This window comes from Lissotriton vulgaris, chromosome 5 (genome assembly GCF_964263255.1).
Source record: "Lissotriton vulgaris chromosome 5, aLisVul1.2, whole genome shotgun sequence".
In the NCBI taxonomy this organism is placed as follows: Eukaryota; Metazoa; Chordata; class Amphibia; order Caudata; family Salamandridae; genus Lissotriton; species Lissotriton vulgaris.
Genome location: NC_141693.1, coordinates 1,577,692,724 through 1,577,712,088, shown reverse-complemented (window position 1 = coordinate 1,577,712,088; position 19,365 = coordinate 1,577,692,724).

Genomic DNA, 19,365 nt, shown 5'->3' with positions numbered 1-19,365 from the left:
TCAAAGCAGGACTGGGGAACCAAAAGCAAAAATGCTCATACCACCACTAATACTTTCACTACTTGAATCTCTCTCTTCTCATCCATCCATTCTTTCCAGCACCTTCTGTGCTCTCTCTCTCTTCCTGATCTCTTCCCTACATCCCTCTCTCTTTAAAAAACCCCTTTTGACTGCTGTAATTAAGGGCATAGCAGGGAAAACTGACAGGCACCGGAAGTGGCCCTGGGCTTTCCAAACCGGCCTTCAAGGGCTCTCGTCCAATGGGGAAATGCCTGATGGAATAAAAGCCCCGTCCATCCCTGTATCCCTTCACAGAGGAGTCAGAGCCAGCCATCCCACCAGCGTACACAGGAGGCGGGCTCATTGCTTTCAGAAAATATTTCCAAAGGGGCTCTACCCCGCTTTCCACTCTGTTTACCTAAGTGTTGCAAGGTGGCCGGGCAAAAGGCATAGCTCATCAATGCTGAACATGAATGACATCGCTAGTCCGATTCCTCTAAAGATCCAACATTTTATAGCTCTGACTCAAAACATGACCATGAGCTTAGAAAACTATAGGATAGGGGGCAGTGTTATCCTAAGATCCCAGTGATATTCTATGTGGCAATGCTATTCGATGGGTGGTTGTTGTGTTTGGGCAACCGGATGATGAAGGGGCCAGACGAAACATGAGGACATAAACAAAGATTTAGTCCATAAAAATAAAAGTCTGATAAGAGTGAAGGAGCAACCATCAGTTCTAGCAGTCACCAGGAAAGCCTCAAGGTATCTGTCAAAGCCCCCCATGACAACACTGGAACTCACAGAGCATTTCACGCATCAAAAGAACCGATACTTACAATCCCACATTCCACCAACATTACAAACATAATCTCCTTTACCAAAATTAAAATAAAGAGATGGAGCATTAAAAAAACAGTAGTAAAGGGATTCAAGGAAAAGGCTACGGGGAAAATTCAATACAATACATGGTCACTCAATTTTACAAGCAACCTGAACGTTCTTCTGTTGCTCCTCGAGTTGATGTCTTCATTCATGTGGATATCACAATCTTGCACTTCATCTGCATTAGTAGATTTAGTGTGTGAAGTCTCCTGTTAACTTTCAAACAGCATGTCTCCAATAACATATTTTTGTTTAATATCATAGTCCCACCATGCATTAGAATTTGCATTAGAATTTCCAACATATTTTCCTTTCCCATTATCTCTTTTTGAAATTAATGTAACTCTCCAATTTTTTTAACAAAACAGCACTATGATTAATCTGCATAATTAGAGCAGGATCGAAAAATGTCGAAGTTCCCTCCTGTACTTCAATTGTTTTTTTGTTTATCAGAACACAATCTCCAGTGATTACTTTCTTACTGTTACCATTACACATTCCCACATGTTCCAGATACTGTATTGCCCTTGTATGGTCCTTAATTACATGTCTTGTCATATAGTGATGCACTTAAACACACAAATTATTAATGCTCCATTTAGAAGTCAATCTCATTCTTGCTTCCCTATTTCTAAGAAGAAAGAAATGTGTAACAAAATGAGGTGTAGTCAAGTAACTCCACAATTTTTCTCTTAAAGATTTACTGACATTCATTCTTTGTACAATAGTAGTCTGCACTCCTTCTTTCAAAGATGTGTTAGATCTTTCCACAGATCCATTAGCAGTTTGAAAATTCAACAGTTTTTTCACACCTGTTGCCGCTAAATTCCATAAAGCTTCACATTTTTTCTGACATAAAATATGTTCGTTATCAGACACTGAAACATTCCGAACAAGGGGGTGATTACAATGGCGGACGGACTTGAGTCCGTCCACCATCGTCATGGGAATCGGGATCGCCTGGTCATATGGTGGCGGTCCCCCACATGCAATTATATTGCGACCACCACTGTGGCGGTCACATTGTGCATGTTTACCATTGCGGCGGGTGCTGCTGGCTGTAGCACCCACCGCAATGGCAAAAATGCAAGCTGGCAGGCACCAGGAGGTGCCTCCTACGTGGTGCAGGGAACTGTATGGGGGCACCCTAAGTGCACAATACTCATGACACTGCACACGGCGGCTGGCAACAGGCCCCCAAAGTCAATCTTTGCCAACCTTTGAATGGCGGAGGAACCAAATGCAGTATCCTAATGTGGTGGACGGTGCCTGCTAGTCACCGCCAACATTTTAGGTATGCTGGCCAGGTCTGACAGGCAATTTTAACAGTTGCCTGTGTCGGACCCGTGTCAGACGGGCTTTCCGTCCATCAGCATTCCACCTGCATCCTCATCTGACTGGCAGAGAATTTCTGCACGATGGCAGTGAACTCGCCACCGGCAGGCTGCTGGTGTTGGGTTCAGCGCTATCATAATCAGGCCCACAGTTTTCTTTTGTAGAAGTACTAAAAAAATCAGAACAGATCCATTTAGAAAGGTAATCTCCCACAGCAATTAAATACCTCGGGGATTTTTACAATGAAATGGTGCAGTGCGGCACCGCAAGCAATTTTGCTGTGCTGAGCTTTGTCATTTAAAATATGCAGAGATGTGCCGTATTTACAGGAATGCAGTGCACCCCTGTGCTCTCCCCTGCACCGGTGCTAAAACAGCAGCCTTGCACCAATGCTGGCACTCTATCCCTGTGTTGCCAGGATGATTGTGTTTGTGCAGGAAGGGACACCTTTCTTCCCAAAAACAATCATTAAATGGTGTTTTGCTGAATGCAGCACACATAGAAAGAGCAAAAACAAGAACAAAAAAAAAAGTATTTCTCCTTGTTGCACCACTTTAACGCCTTCCCTTGAAATGCATTAATTTTTGCTACTGCCTCAGACTTACCAATCCGTGTAAATTTGGGGCAGTGTCAAAAAGCTATGTGTATTGTATGGGAACACCCACAGCAATACCTATGACATACCCCTTTAACACAGACTACTGCATGAAAGAGGGCCATATTTATAAGTCCGAGCTAAGCTACGCTAAGTGGGTTTGCGTGGCCTTGTAAATATGTAGCAGCACACAGTGCCACCGGAGCATCAAAAAATGTGACACTCCGGTGGTGCTAGGGGCTTGTGAATGAGCCCCCTCATGTTTTGTGGTGACAAAGTATACAGGCATGCAAAATCAATAGCCAATTTTTCCCAAGGATGTCTGGACAATGGAGTAAAATGTCCTTTCCCTTTAACAACCTTCCAGTGCATGCCTGATCATAAACATCCTGACACCTATTAATAAATTCATCCACTCGTGCATATATCCCTGGCCACCAATAATAGGGTCTCAATCATTTCTTAGTAGCCAACGTGTCACGGGTCCACTATGTGCAATCTCAATTAGTTTACACTTCAAATACTCAGACTGCAAAAACACTCCTTCCATGTTCAACAGAGAATTCAGATGAAATTTGCTGAAATTAATTCATAGTTTTATCTAAATTCTTAGTGGCTGGCCGGCACTTCTACAAGATTACGCTCTCATTCAAATAAGCATCCTCCTCACAAGCCTTCGCCCATTCCTTTTCATTAACACACTTTTTTTATTTTATTTATTCTCTTTATTATTGAAACACGAGAGCACATAAATTATACCTTACATCATGACCATATTAAGTATACAGAAATCTCTCAAAGAAGGGGAGCATATTTTCATTAACACACTTGATAGTGTTTCGGATGCATCAACAGCTGCAACTAGACATTCCGTGTCTTTTCATCTGGAAAATCAGAGCCACAAGTTAGAGGCAAGCGAGATAAACTGCCAGCTCTTGTGTTCCTGCCACATGGAATTTGTTTATTTTACAAGCTAAACTCTTGCAATCTAGAGAGTAATCTTACCAGCCTAGAGGATGCCTTGCCAAGGCAATTTCCATTCATTAAATAAAGAAGAAGTAAATGCTCTGTGATTAAGTCAAAACTATTCCCTCAAGTTTGACATTTCTCGACTGCCCACACACAGGTAACAGCCTCACACTCAATGGCATTTTAATGCTTTTCTTGAACTTTGGGAGTTCAGGCTATAAAGTAAAAAGTAAGGGGCATATTTACAAGGGCTTTATCTCCCTATTTACAAGAGGGTCCTAACCTGCATAATCGCATGTTAGCACCCTTTTTCCCAAAGCCTCCCTTTGCATCTATAATGAGATGCAAAGTGGGCGTCACTGGGCGAACCCCAGATAGACTACCTTGCAAATATCGCTGATGTTCACATCCCGATATTTACAAGGCTGCCCCAGCATTTTAGCACATGTTAGTTTTCGGAGAAATCCGCTGTTTTCTCCAAAAACCAACGTCTGCTAGAATGCAGACTTACCTATCCCTAACATTGGGGTGGATTATGCTGATATGACCCTGTGGGTCGTATCAGAAAGGTTATCGCAGTTTTCAGGGAACATCGCTGGAAAACCATGGATGTTCCCTGCAAAACGGCAATAACCTCGCTATCTCTGGAATTTTTATCACCCTGGAGAAGCGTGTTGTTTTGTTGTTAATAGCCCGCTACCAGGGCAATAAATTCCAGAGATAGCCTCTGATAACAAAGTTCTTTTTGTTTTTTGCCACCAAAACTGCCATCTAGAGTTAGGCTAAACTGTCAAATGGCTGTATGGACCTTGCAGACAAAACCAAATTGTTAACTTTACAAAAGGCATCATTTTGTTTACTGCTCTAAAGAAATGTTTCTTTTTACGCAATATTTCTCTTAATGGTTCTCCTGCATACACTTAGCCTTGAATAAATGTTGTATAATATTTGTTCAGACCTAGAAAAAAATCTGAGCGACTCTATGAAGGTATTGGTGCGCTATTGATAGCATCAACTATATCACCTTTCGGTTTAATACCTTCTCTAGATAATAGTGTAAGTCATATAATCCACTTCTCTTTTTCAAAATCGTAATTTTTTTTACAAGCAGTCATATCTCTCAGACAGCACACGCAGCTCAAAATCAAGGATTTTTGTGTATTCTTGTGTGTTTTTTGTATACATCAAGATGTCATCCTGAAAGAAATGGACCTCTTTGATGCCTTTAAGAAAGGCATCCGCCATTTTTTCAAACACACTGCCAGTCTATGCGAGCCCAAATGGAAGTCTCAGATTTCTAAGGTCTCAAATTGTGTCTAGAAGAATCAGACAAAGCAACAGGATCATATGCAGATGTGAGGTCAGTTATAAAAAATAATTAGAACTAAATAGCCATTAGCATTTCCTATATTTGGGGAAAGGGGTGGCAATCAGCAACAATGTTTTTGTTTAATAAGCGCAACTGTGCAAATAACTTAACACCTTCCGGATTTTTTTTATTTACCATAACGAATGCTACAACCCATTCAGAAAAAAATTGTCAGTTCAGTCGTACCATCCTTGCACATGGAGTCCAGCAAATCCTTCAATTCTTCTCTTAGACCAAAAGGCACTGGACTTATTTTGTGGTTACCAGGAATGGTATTGGATCGTAACCGGATGTCGTACTCAAACCCATTCCCCTACACCATTTTCGATTCACATAGGTGATTACCGAAGATGGCTTCCAAGTTATCTGCATGAATATCAACTGGTGAGACCAGCAAATCTCATGCGACTCCACAATATTGTAGCCCTTTTTTGCAACATATAGTTTAATAAATATTGTACTTGATAGCAGTATCAGATACATTTGCAACAACGTTTTTTTGGTGAATAAGTGGAATTGAAAAGGTATCAACCCTGAAAATATAAGAATGCGTATTAAAAATGACTAAGGTCTGTGGAGAGGACGAGGGTATCTCAATCACTCCCGTTCTCTTCAACCCACTTTCAGTGTTAGAAGTCTCTCCATGTTAAACACTTATGACCTTTTCCCCCACATTTCTGAATTCCTCTATTTGAGTATTGCACACCTCATCCCCTTACTCCTTGTCACTGTGTTTTCTCTGTCCTTTTGCACATACTTCCTTGCATTCTTTCAATTTCAACATGTCATCTCTCACACATACACACAGGCACACCCTCCCCCCACATGCAAACCAAGTTGTTTCTTTTCCTATGTTGCTGTCAATGGTTGTATTGTGTATGCCCCCTTCACTCATTTTCACACAAAATTGCAATTAGAAGTCGCGTATATGCGTCTTTCCCTCGGTGTGCTTTACAGAGAGCTGTAGAGGAAGAGTGTACATACAGTCTGAGCACCTTTATGAACCATTGGTAGGCATTGTGAGAAATCTGTTATGTCTTCAGCCTCAGGTTTGTTACTGGGGGTAAACGTTTGATTTATTCAGCATTATGTCCATCATCTGTTCTTTTTGCTTTTGTTGCCCTAAGTTGGATGGGTTTGCCCAATCGTGGGTCCCTTGCTCACTGTGCCACTGGATACAAGCTAACCTGGCTGATGAGGGGAGATACACCATAACAGGTCCCTGGATGCTTGTTTTCGATCCAGGGAGTTCCTGGCCTAGCAGTTTGGGCTGGACTGTTCCCATGAGAGCAGGGTTAAGACTGATCTGCATATGGCTGGGTCCAAACTGAGGTGGTGGGATGAGCAAAAAATCGATGGATTAAACCCTGATCTGTTACTGGGGGTGATGTTTGTATTGTTCAGCATTCTGTCCCTCATCTTATTATTAAAGAATTTTGTACCGCGCACGGTTACCCAGGGGCATCCCAGCGCTTATAGAGAATCCGAGCAAGCTACCTGTATCGAGCACAACAGAGCCGAAATTATTCTGGGAATAGGTAGGTTTTCAGATGTTTCCGGAACCTGAGCAAATTTGGTTCAGAGCGTAGTGAAAGTGGGAGGGAGTTCCAGGCGTGTGCAGTATGGATAGAAAAACTCCTGCCACCTGATCGGGCTCTCCTAATTCTCTTTACCTGAAGGAGGTGTTTATTGTCGGAGCGTAGAGCTCTAGTGGGCCTATAGGGCCGAATCATGTCCTTCAGAATAGCTGGTCCTTTCCCCTGTATGCTCTTGTGAGCAATACAAAGGGCCTTAAAGGTCACTCTCTCTTTGACAGGAAGCCAATGGAGTGCCTTTAAAGCAGGCCTGGCTGACTGCCTGGCCGGAACGTTCCGCAGCAGCCTAGCTGCTGCGTTCTGCACTTGTTGCAGAATCTTGAACGTTGACTCCGGTGCTCCGAGGAAGAGTGCATTACTGTAGTCCAGGCGTGAGATGATTAGGCCTTGGACTAACAGCTTCCGGGAGAGTTCAGGTAAGAGGGGGAGAACCTTATGGGCCGATCGGAGCAGTCCATAACACATGCCAGCGGTCTTCTTGGCGTATGTCCTAAAGGACAGATCAGGCTCCAGCCAGACCCCCAGGCTCTTAATCTCCTTCTTTGGGTCAGGCGGGGTGCCCATACAGCTGGGCCAGCTGCTCGGCGAGAGGGCAAAACTTGAGTGGCCCAAGATCATCAGCTCGGTTTTTGAGCCGTTCAGTTTGAGCGATGACCTGGACATCCAGTCAAACACCTCTCTTAAGCATGAATGGAGCGTCTCCGGCTGTTTCTCCAGCTGTGTCAGACCCACCACTAGCTGAGTGTCATCCGCATAGCTTATGGTCTTCAGGCCAAACGGAGACACCACACCCTCCAGGGGTGCCATATACACGTTAAATAACGTGGGGCTCAGGGATGAGCCCTGAGGCACCCCACAGTAAAGTGGGAAGGGGAGGAGATTTCGTGTTACCTTCCCAGACCTCGAAGGTCTGGGAAGGTAACACGAAGGGAAGGAAATGGGCCTGAAATTGGCTAAGTTCTGTGGATCTGTTCTTTTTACTTCAGCCTCAACTCCAGCAATCATTATCGTCCCTTGTCAGGAAATCACTGAGACCCATTGAGGCAAATCAGTTTGCTGTATGTTTTACAACAATCATCTACCCCCAGTGGAGGCAAAATGAAGTGAAACATGTGAAATGCAACAATAACTGCATTGCTGACATGATGGTTTTTACAGCCATTGTTGAGAACTCAATCAGTGTTTCGGCCTGTAAAGCTAAGAGCATGAATGCAGCGGCCTACAGGGACTTGTTTCGCGTTAGTTTTTAATTATTACCAGGTTTGAGACCTGGCAGAAACCACTTCAAATGAAGCCATGGATAAGAGCGGGCACATTCTTCCTCAGAGTGCACCAGGAAAGATTTCAGACTGCAGCCAGGGATGGCTTTCCCAGGCAAAGTCGCCATCCGAATCATCTGCTTTGGATGATGTAGGTGGAGTGGTTCATCTTGTTGGCCAAGGACAGCACTGACACTCTCCTGTTGCCCGCAGACATGGACGCCGTCGCCCTTCTTGCATCAGTGCTACAGCTGGGGATCGGATTTTCGCAATGCTTTTCATAGGTTTGGACTTTCAGCCACAGGTATCAGACTATTGAGCTGTTCGGTCTGTGAAACAGACAGCGAGAAGCAGGTTCTCATGGTGAAGATGTATACCAGGGCCAAGTAGATTCTGATGGAAATAAAAGTGAGCAACTTGCCTAGCCCCATTCTGAGTGTCTTGATAGATAACCTAGAACCAAAAGCACTGATTTACAGGTCCAGAACTTATATGGAATATGAAGATAAGAACTCTAAATGCAATTAAGTATATGTTCACAACACCTCATTTACAATTCTCCTGGCACACTCGACAAAGTGTTCCTGTAACGCAGAATTGTGTATTCAGTCCACCCTCTATGGGACTTTAGGGACGGAGAAAAAACAACTCCATTTATAGTCATAGCATTGCTTCTGGATATATTGTAAATAACGTTTGTGAAGATTATGTTCAGTGTATTTTATTGTGACGAAAATCCAAGAACAGAAATGAAATATTAACATTTTTTTGTGACATGTGTAATAAAGCTTGAAACATTGACAGAACATATTTGAACCAGTTGTTGTTGAATGGTTGCACAGATTGATGCTGTGGTGGCGCTGAGTGATGTTGTGGTGGCGATGAGTGATGCTGTAACGTTCAGTGATGCAGTGGTAGTGCATAGTGATGTTGTGGTGCCCCTGAGTGATGCTGTGGTGGTGCTGAGTGATGCTGTGGTGATGCAATAGATAGAGTGAGTGCAATAGATAGATAGAGTGAGGGCGATAGATAGAGGGAGGGCGATAGATAGAGGGAGAGCGATAGATAGAGTGAGGGCGATAGATAGAGTGAGGACGATAGATACACAGATAGAGTGAGGTTGATAGATAGATAGATAGATAGATAGATAGATAGATAGATAGATAGATATATAGATAGATAGATAGATAAATAGATAGATAGATAGATAGATAGATAGATAGATAGATAGATAGATAGATAGATAGATAGATAGATAGATAGATAGATAGATAGATAGATAGATAGATAGATAGATAGATAGATAGATAGATAGATAGATAGATAGATAGATAGATAGATAGATAGATAGATAGATAGATAGATAGATAGATAGAGGGCGATAGATAAATAGACTGAGGGCAATAGATAGATAGAGTGAGGACGATAGAGTGAGGGCGATAGATAGAGAGAAGAAAGATTGAGAACGATAGATAGATAGATAGATAGATAGATAGATAGATAGATAGATAGATAGATAGATAGATAGATAGATAGATAGATAGATAGATAGATAGATAGATAGATAGATAGATAGATAGATGGTTGTGTGTGGTTGTGTGTGTGGTTGTGTGTGTTGTGTTTGGGGTTGTGGGTGTGTTTGTGTGTGTGTGTTGTGTTTGGGGTTGTGTGTGTGGTTGTGGGGTTGTGTGTGTAGTTCAGTGTGGTTGTGTGTGTGGTTGTGGTTGTGTGCGTGTGTGTGTGTGTCTGTGTGTGTGTGGTTGTGTGTGTGTGGGGATGTGTGCGGGGTTGTGTGTGTGGGGGTTGTGGGGTTGTGTGTGTGGGGTTGTGTATGTGGGGGGTTGTGTGTGTGTGTGTGGGGTGTGTGTGGAGGGTTGTGTGTGTGGGGGGTTGTGTGTGTGGAGGGGCTGTGTGTGTGGATGGGTTGTGTGTGGAGGGGTTGTGTGTGTGGGGTGTGTGTGTGGAGGGGTTGTGTATGTGGAGGGGTTGTTTGTGTGGAGGGGTTGTGCGTGTGGAGTGGTTGTGTGTGTGGGGGGTTGTGTGTGTATGGGGGTTGTATGTGTAGGGGGTTGTGTGTGTGGAGGGGGGTTGTGTATGGGGGGTTGTGTGTGTGGAGGGGTTTTATGTGTGGAGGGGTTGTGTGTGAGTGTTGCCCAGGGCCACAGCCCTGGGACTGAAGTAACTTCTGATAAGGCCGATGTGTGTGGTCAGACAAACTGCAGTCAGTGCAGAGAGCCATGGCTGAAGTGTGCTAACCCGACGACCCAGGCTGCAAAGGGTTAATTACAGCAGTAGAATAGACCAAAGGATCAAAGATAGATAGATAGATAGAGTGAGGGAGAAAGATAGAACAGATAGATAGATAGATAGATAGATAGATAGATAGATAGATAGATAGATAGATAGATAGATAGATAGATAGATAGATAGATAGATAGATAGATAGATAGATAGATAGATAGATAGATAGATAGATAGATAGATAGATAGATAGATAGATAGATAGATAGAGGGCGATGGCTAGATAGATAGACTGAGGGCAATAGATAGAGTGAGGACGATAGAGTGAGGGCGATAGATAGAGAGATAGATAGAGTGAGTGCGATAGATAGATAGATAGATAGATAGATAGATGGTTGTGTGTGTGGTTGTGTGTGGTTGTGTATGTGGTTGTGTTTGTGATTGTGTGAGTGTGGTTGTGTGCGGGGTTGTGTGTGTGGGGTTGTGTGTGTTGTGTTTGGGGTTATGTGTGTGTTTGTGGGTGTGTGTTGTGTTTCTGGTTGTGTGTGTGGTTGTGGGGTTGTGTGTGTAGTTGAGTGTGGTTGTGTGCGGTTATGTGTGTGCTTGTAGTTGTGTGGGTGTGTGTGGGTGTGGTTGTGTGTGTGTGGGGTTGTGTATGGGGGTTGTGTGTGGGGTTGGGTGTGTGGGGTTGTGTATGTGGGGGTTGTGTGTGTGGGGGGGTTGTGTGTGGGGGGGGTTGTGTGTGTGGAGGGTTTGTGTGTGGAGGGGTTGTGTGTGTGGAGGGGTTGTGTGTGTGGAGGGGTGTGTGTGGAGGGGTTGTGTGTGGGGTTGTGTGTGTGTGGGGTGTGTGTGTGTGGAGGTGTTGTGTATGCGGAGGGGTTGTGTGTGTGGAGGGGTTGTGCTGGTGGAGGGGTTGTGTGTGTGTGGGGTTGTGTGTGTGTGGGGGGTGTGGGGGGTTGTGTGTGTGGAGGGGTTGTGTGTGTGTGGGCAGTTGTGTGTGTGGTGGGGGTTGTGTATGGGGGGTTGTGTGTGTGTGGAGGGGTTTTGTGTGTGGAGGGGTTGTGTGTGAGTGTTGCCCAGGGCCACAGCCCTGTGACTGAAGTAACTTCTGATTAGGCCGATGTGTGTGGTCAGACAAACTGCAGTCAGTGCAGAGAGCCATGGCTGAAGCAGCTAAATATGTAGCAATCGGAGCTTTAAACTTCACAAGTCCCAGTGTAACGTGCCATATCATTTACCTTTAATCGCGTAACATGCCACATAACTTGCTTCTGTTGTGCCGCATAATTTAGCTATGGCTAGGACATACCCTAGTCCCCCAATACCACAAAATTTTGCTATGCTTGATCACAAGAACAGGCGACGCTCAACTTCTCGCACACTATGTGCAGCTGGAGACTAACTTATGATACTGAGGCAAAAACTATCTACAGAACGGCCCTTAAGAAATTTACTAAACTAAAAAAATTGGCCATGAGAGAGTTTTTTGCCTCACAAATTAAAGATGCAGACAATTCGGCAAAGACGCTGTTTAAAATTGTTAAAGATTTTGTAAAACCCCCTGCTATGACACCTAACAATCTAGCCAGTCTGGGAGTGAATGTCTGTCTGTCTGAAGTATAAGTATGTCTATGTGGGGCTGGGGGAGGGGATGTTAAGGCATGCCTAGAGTTATGTACGCCTGACAATACGGGAGATGGATGTCTGTCTGTCCGAAGTTATGTATGCCTGTCAGTACGAGGGGTGGCTGCTTGTCTATGAAGTTAGGTATATTTGCGCCTGCTTGTGAGGGAGTTGAAGATGCGCACAGAAACGTCTGCCTGTATAGGGGATTGAAGTGATGTTAATTATAGGCACAGCTACGGAAATTATGCAATCCTGAAGCTGCGACGTCTTCTGCATGAATATAGCCACCCCCCCTTCCATATAATTAATCGCTTGCCACATAATTCATCCCTTGCCACATAATTCATCACTTCCTCTACAATTTGAAGATTTTAGCAAAAACAAACATTCGTTTGTATGTGAAATGGATCAGAAGTTACTACAGAAGCTGCCACTGGTGTTGCCACGCACCGATGACCCTCTGCAAATATGAACGGCTCTTCTCTCGGTTCGGTATTGCTGTACGTGGGTGTCAAGCTGACCCCACTGAAGGGAAATCTTTGCCCAAATAGTGTTAACGAGTTCAAAAACAAGGGAAAGTGATCCTGTAATCAATGAGGGAGCCTACTCCTCATTATGCTCGGAGTGAAGGTATCACCGCCGCCGGCCCGATTCGGCGCGAAAACCAGAAGTTCGGGAGCGTCACGCCTGTTATGGGGCGGGACTTCCACCTTCTGTGGGAAGCCCGCGCCCACGGAGTGGCTTGCCTAGAGGAGCAGTGGTGACTCGGGCTCCCATGCCTGAGGGAGAGCCCCGCGGTGGCTGCAGAAGTAAAAAGCCCTGGGTCAGAAGTGGCGGCTGAGGCCGTCGATGGAAGAGCGGAGCTCCCATGAGTGAGGGAAGCCCCGCGTGTGCCAGGTAATGTGTGTGTGTGTGTGTGTACGCGTTCACAACTTGCTTGTCTAGGCTGCTGGGGTGTGTGTGTGTGTGCATGCGCGAGAGAGAGCATTACAATAATGCTAATGCAGGAGTCTGACTTGCCTCGGAAATGGGACAGGAGATGTGCACGGCACGTGGCTGTATGTGCGCGTACACCTGCGCAAATCGCCAAAAGCTTTGCGCGTGCCCATCTCCTGTCCTAATTCTGAGGCAAGTCCCTAACAATAGAGCTCGCTGGCGACAGCGCTTAATGCTGCGTACGCCAGGCCGGACCTAAAAATACAGTTGGTAGTGGAAATAGAACCCCAATCTAGTCAATCAAGCAACATGTCATAAGGGCTTCTCAATCAGAGGCAGGAGTGAACATGTAAATATTCTAAATGCAGATCGATAAACAGACTAATGAAAAGTCTGCTCTCTAAAGAAATCTGGAAGGAACTTGGCTCCCTTCCCAAACAGTGAGCTTTTATACATTTTTTGACCAAGAAAGCATATGGTCACTATGGTTTGACAAACAAAGTTACACCCCTAGATCTAATAGTAAAACAGAAAACACATTGCATGGTATTAATAAGCTCTGCTCTATATCTGATGAATATGCTGAACTATGCCTGAAACAGAAAACGAATCACATTGAAAAATATATACACAGCACCCCCTTGGGCCAATGAAAGTGGCCTTCATTTGTATACAGTTTTAAATCCATCTCTCCAGGAACATAAGGAATACAAAAGAACACATTTTAATAAATGTTAAAAAGCAAACAAGACCGTTCAGCTAACTGAATGTCATAAACTTAATACATTAGTGACTGTTATATCTGAAACTCTGGGCGCACAGAACAGAGAAAGGAAGCAAGCTTTATTCTGCCTGCGGGGTGCACTGAAATGAAAACTGAGTATACCAGTTAACGCACTTTGGTTAACTTAAGCATTTCCCCACGTTAAAACACAATGCAAAAAAATCATTTATGTTTCATCAATATCAATTAAAATACAAAAGAAAAGGTTCATTTTGGATTTCTCCTCTATAATAGTAAAGGAAATGGAGGAAGTTTGCAGCAATCAGAGGCGCTGGTGTGAGCTCTTAGATAGATAGATAGATAGATAGATAGATAGATAGATAGATAGATAGATAGATAGATAGATAGATAGATAGATAGATAGATAGATAGATAGATAGATGGTTGTGTGTGGTTGTGGTTGTGTGTGTGGTTGTGTGTGGTTGTGTGTGTGTGATTGTGTGTGTGTGGTTGTGTGAATGTGGTTGTATGTGTGGGGGTGGTGTGTGTGGGGTTGTGTGTGTTGTGTGTTGTGTTTGGGGTTGTGGGTGTGTTTGTGTGTGTGTTGTGTTTGTGGTTGTGTGTGTGGTTGTGGGGTTGTGTGTGGTTGTGTGTGTGGTTGTGGTTGTGTGTGTGTGTGTGTGTGGTTGTGTGTGTGGGGATGTGTGTGGGGTTGTGTGTGGGGGGGTTGTGGGGTTGTGTGTGTGGGGTTGTGTATGTGGAGGGTTGTATGTGTGGGGGGTTGTGTGTGTGGAGGGGCTGTGTGTGTGGGGGTTGTGTGTGTGGAGGGGCTGTGTGTGTGGAGGGATTGTGTGTGTGGAGGGGTTGTGTGTGGGGGTTGTGTGTGGGGGGTTGTTTGTGTGGGGTTGTGTGAGTGGGGTGTGTGTGTGTGGAGGGGTTGTGTATGTGGAGGGGTTGTATGTGTGGAGGGGTTGTGCGTGTGGAGTGGTTTTGTGTGTGGGGGGTTGTGTGTGTGGAGGGGGTTGTGTATGGGGGGGTTGTGTGTGTGGAGGGGTTTTATGTGTGGAGGGGTTGTGTGTGAGTGTTGCCCAGGGCCACAGCCCTGGGACTGAAGCAACTTCTGATTAGGCCGATGTGTGTGGTCAGACAAACTGCAGTCAGTGCAGAGAGCCATGGCTGAAGTGTGCTAACCCGACGACCCAGGCTGCAAAGGGTTAATTACAGCAGTAGAACAGACCAAAGGATCAAAGGTGACCCCCAAAGTCGCCCATGTCTGCCTATGTGAGTGTTTGCCATTTATGTTTTTGATTACATAAGGCTTGTGAAACATTAAAAGCTGTCTCTAAGCCAGACCTAAAAATTGTTTTCCATCAGAGGAGGAGTTGCCGTGAAGCAGCTAAATATGTAGCAATCGGCGCTTTAAACTTCACAAGTCCCAGTGTAACGTTCCATATCATTTACCTTTAATCGGGTAACATGCCACATAACTTGCTTCTGTTGTGCCGCATAATTTAGCGATGGCTAGGACATACCCTAGTCCCCCAATACCACAAAATTTTGCTATGCTTGATCACAAAAAGAGGCGACTCTCAACTTCTCGCACACTATGTCAGAAACTTGTCACATCAACCCGTCTTGGGACAGACGGCCGCGTATCAGCCGTGCTTGCGCACACGAGGCCCGCGCGGGGTTGTAAACCTGGCCAGGCCCACTTTACGCACACCCCCTGGGTTCTGTTCTTAGTCACTTCTACGCACTTTCGTCTCTACGTCCAGTTACCCACACTGAAAGCACATAGCGCACTGAAAATTGTGTTTTTTCTATCGGCACTAATGGTTTAAAAAAAGTCGAAGCAATATAAGAAACGGAGCGGTGCAGGTGAACTAACGTCATGGTCTGTCTGTAAGGAGGCAACTGGGTGCTAGGGATGAATATCTGTCTCTGTGAAACTCGTGCGTCTGCGCCTTTAAGGAGGTGAATCTCTCTGTCGGGGTGGTGGTCTGTCTCCCTGTCTAGTGCTTCGATGTCTGTCTGGAGCTGTAAGCTCCTTCCCCTGTTGGTCGTGTGTTTATCTATGGGTTAAAGCTCTGCCTGACTGAGGCTGTTTGTCTGTCTAACCGGATGTCTACAGATGGAGCTTAGAATATCTGAAGGACAGCTCAGGCAGTGGAACACTCACTGCTGACAACTGCGGTGATCTTTAAAGTCACTAAATGAAATCAACAATCCCATTGGATGCTGACAATGCCTCTCACAGCACAGAGAGATGCAAAACCGAGCTGAACTCGGGATTCATGTATTATTATGGGGGAGGGGTCGATTTATGTCAGTCTGGGAGTGAATGTCTGTCTGTCTGAAGTATAAGTATGTCTACTTGGGGCAGGGGGAGGGGATGTTAAGGCATGCCTAGAGTTATGTACGCCTGCCAATACGGGAGATGGATGTCTGTCTGTCCAAAGTTATGTACGCCTGTCTGTACGAGGGGTGGCTGCTTGTTTATGAAGTTAGGTATATTTGCGCCTGCTTGTGAGGGAGTTGAAGATGCGCACAGAAACGTTTGCCTGTATAGGTGATTGAAGTGATGTTAATTATAGGCACAGCTACGGAAATTATGCAATCCTGAAGCTGCGACGTCTTCTGCATGATTATAGCCACCCCCCCCTTCCATATAATTTATCGCTTGCCACATAATTCATCACTTGCAACATAATTCATCACTTGCCACATAATTCATCACTTCCTCTACAATTTGCAGATTTTAGCAAAAACAAACTTTCGTTTGTATGTGAAATGGATCAGAAGTTACTACAGAAGCTGCTACTGGTGTTGCCACACAACGATGACCCGCTGCAAATATGAACGGCTCTTCTCTCGGTTCGGGATTGCTGTACGTGGGTGTCAAGCTGACCCCACTGAAGGGAAATCTTTGCCCAAATAGTGTTAACGAGTTCAAAAACAAGGGAAAGCGATCCTGTAATCAATGAGGGAGCCTACTCCTCATTATGCTCGGAGTGAAGGTATCACCGCCGCCGGCCCGATTCGGCGCGAAAACCGGAAGTTCGGGAGCGTCACGCCTGTTATGGGGCGGGACTTCCACCTTCTGTGGGAAGCCCGCGCCCACGGAGTGGCTTGCCTAGAGGAGCAGTGGTGACTCGGGGCTCCCATGCCTGAGGGAGATCCCCGCGGTGGCTGCAGATGTAAAAAGCCCTGGGTCAGAAGTGGCGGCTGAGGCTGTCGATGAAAGAGCGGAGCTCCCATGAGTGAGGGAAGCCCCGCGTGTGCCAGGTAATGTGTGTGTGTGTACGCGTTCACAACTTGCTTGTCTAGGCTGCTGGGGTGTGTGTGTGTGTGTGCGTGCGCGAGAGAGAGCATTACAATAATGCTAATGCAGGAGTCTGACTTGCCTCGGAAGTGGGACAGGAGATGTGCACGGCACGTGGCTGTATGTGTGCTTACACCTGCGCAAATCGCCAAAAGCTTTGCGCGTGCCCATCTCCTGTCCCACTTCCGAGGCAAGTCCCTAACAATAGAGCTCGCTGGCGACAGCGCTTAACGCTGCGTACGCCAGGCTGGACCTAAAAATATAGTTCGTAGTGGAAATAGAACCCCAATCTAGTCAATAGCCAGAATAACAAGCAAAATGTCATAAGGGCTACTCAATCGGAGGCAGGAGTGAACATGTAAATATTCTAAATGCAGATCGATAAACAGACAAATGAAAAGTCTGCTCTCTAAAGAAATCTGGAAGGAACTTGACTCACTTCCCAAACAGTGAGCTTTTATACATTTTTTGACCAAGAAAGCATATGGCCACTATGGTTTGACAAACAAAGTTACAACCCTAGATCTAATAGTAAAACAGAAAACACATTGCATGGTATTAATAAGCTCTGCTCTACATCTGATGAATATCCTGAACTATGCCTTAAACAGAAAACGAATCACATTGAAAAATATATACACAGCACCCCCTTGGGCCAAAGAAGGTGGCCGTCATTTGTATACAGTTTTAAATCAATCTCTCCAGGAACATAAGGAATTCAAAATAACACATTTTAATAAATGTTAAAGAGCAATCAAGACCGTTCAGCTAACTGAATGTCATATACTTAATACATTAGTGACTGTTATATCTGAGACTCTGGGCGCACAGAACAGAGAAAGGAAGCAAATTTTATTCTGCCTGCGGGGTGCACTGAAATGAAAACAGAGTATAGCAGTTAACGCACTTTGGCTAACTTCAGCATTTCCCCACGTTAAAACACAATGCAAACAATTCATTTATGTTTCATCAATATCAATTAAAATACCAAAAAAAAGGTTCATTTTGGATTTCTCCTCTATAATAGTAAAGGAAATGGAGGAAGATCGCAGCAATCAGAGGCGCTGGTGTGAGCTCTTTTCAGCTTAGTGGACCACAGTAAGTATGGAGGGCTCAAGAGCGGATGGAGAGCTCTGCAGCTCCTGACGCTGCCCTCCCCTCCGCCACCGTGTGCATGCTTTGTTTCAGACCTGCCAGTTCACACGGTGGTGCCATCGTGTGCCACACGATTTTGACTCCCTTCACACGGTCACCCGGTGAGGAGCCGAAATCAGAACCTCGCCGAGAAATTGAGCTGGAAATCACTGCACAAAGTGGCATTCCACCTCTTCTTAAGAAGCTCTGAACAGCCAATGTCCCTTAAGGGGTGTGAAACACCCCAAGAATTCAGCCATAGCCTCCGGGACCGTCTGTGTTTGTTGTTGGGTTCTTTAGGGTGTGGGGTGTAGGTGAGTGACACAGAGCCTCTTGGGTAGCATTGGGCAGGGGGCTATACCCTCTAATGCCCTGCTCCCTCTTCTCACAGTGAAATAAGTGTATAAGGTGGCAGGTGTGGTGCTTCCACAAGTGTCACACACATTTCACAGCGAGTTCTTATTGTAATCGGCACGCGCACAGAGGAGCTGTGTGACAGAACCCTGAAAGAGGAACAAGAGGAAGAAAAGAATGCGAGTTGTCTCATCGCAAACCTCATCTCCGCGCACGTCTGTCTCACATGCGCGCTCGGTGTTGTACCCTGGCGTGGGCAGGAGGAGGTGTTGCAGCTTGGAGACAAATGGAAAACAACACTCTGACGCCTCGCAGGGCTGAGGCAGAGCAGCGAGTGATAGAACTGGTGCAGCTGTAAACCAGTTCCAGGCACATAATTACCATCACTGCACATCCAAGCACAGACAGCACGCAGGCGGTGATTCAAATTGTGCATTTCTGGATGTGCTTTGACAAACGCTGTCATGACTGCTCGTACCTTAACAAGTGTATTTAAGTACACGGAGGGAAGCGCTTTCTGTGGGCTTCTGTCATGTCTGGCGCTCATCCCGGGCTGGTGAAAGGGGCCTGACTTCACTGCAGGATTGGCTTTATCCGCAGCAGGGCAGGCTGTGGCGCGCTGCCCTCCAGCAGTCACCTCGCTGCTTAATTAGAGGAGTGTTGTGTGGAGACCAGGCCTGCTCGGTTAATCTGCTTCTTGTCTGCTGAGGCGACCGGCGTGATCTATTGTACTGTAGCGTTTATATAGCGCTTCATAGCATGGTCTGGGACTACCGGCCACCCCCCTCCTTACTTCACAAAATGCATTACTTAATTCAACAAGTCAAGACATGGGTCTTTGGAAGTCAGGGGGACAGGGCCCCCCTGGCCGTATTTATTAAAATATGAAATAAAATGAAAATTTTAATAAAATAAACATTGACAATTATTAAATGCACATTTCAGAACATTAGATTTAACATCCATTTTGACATTGTATGATGGGCTAACCTTAACAAATATCTAGTACAGCGTGTTTCCT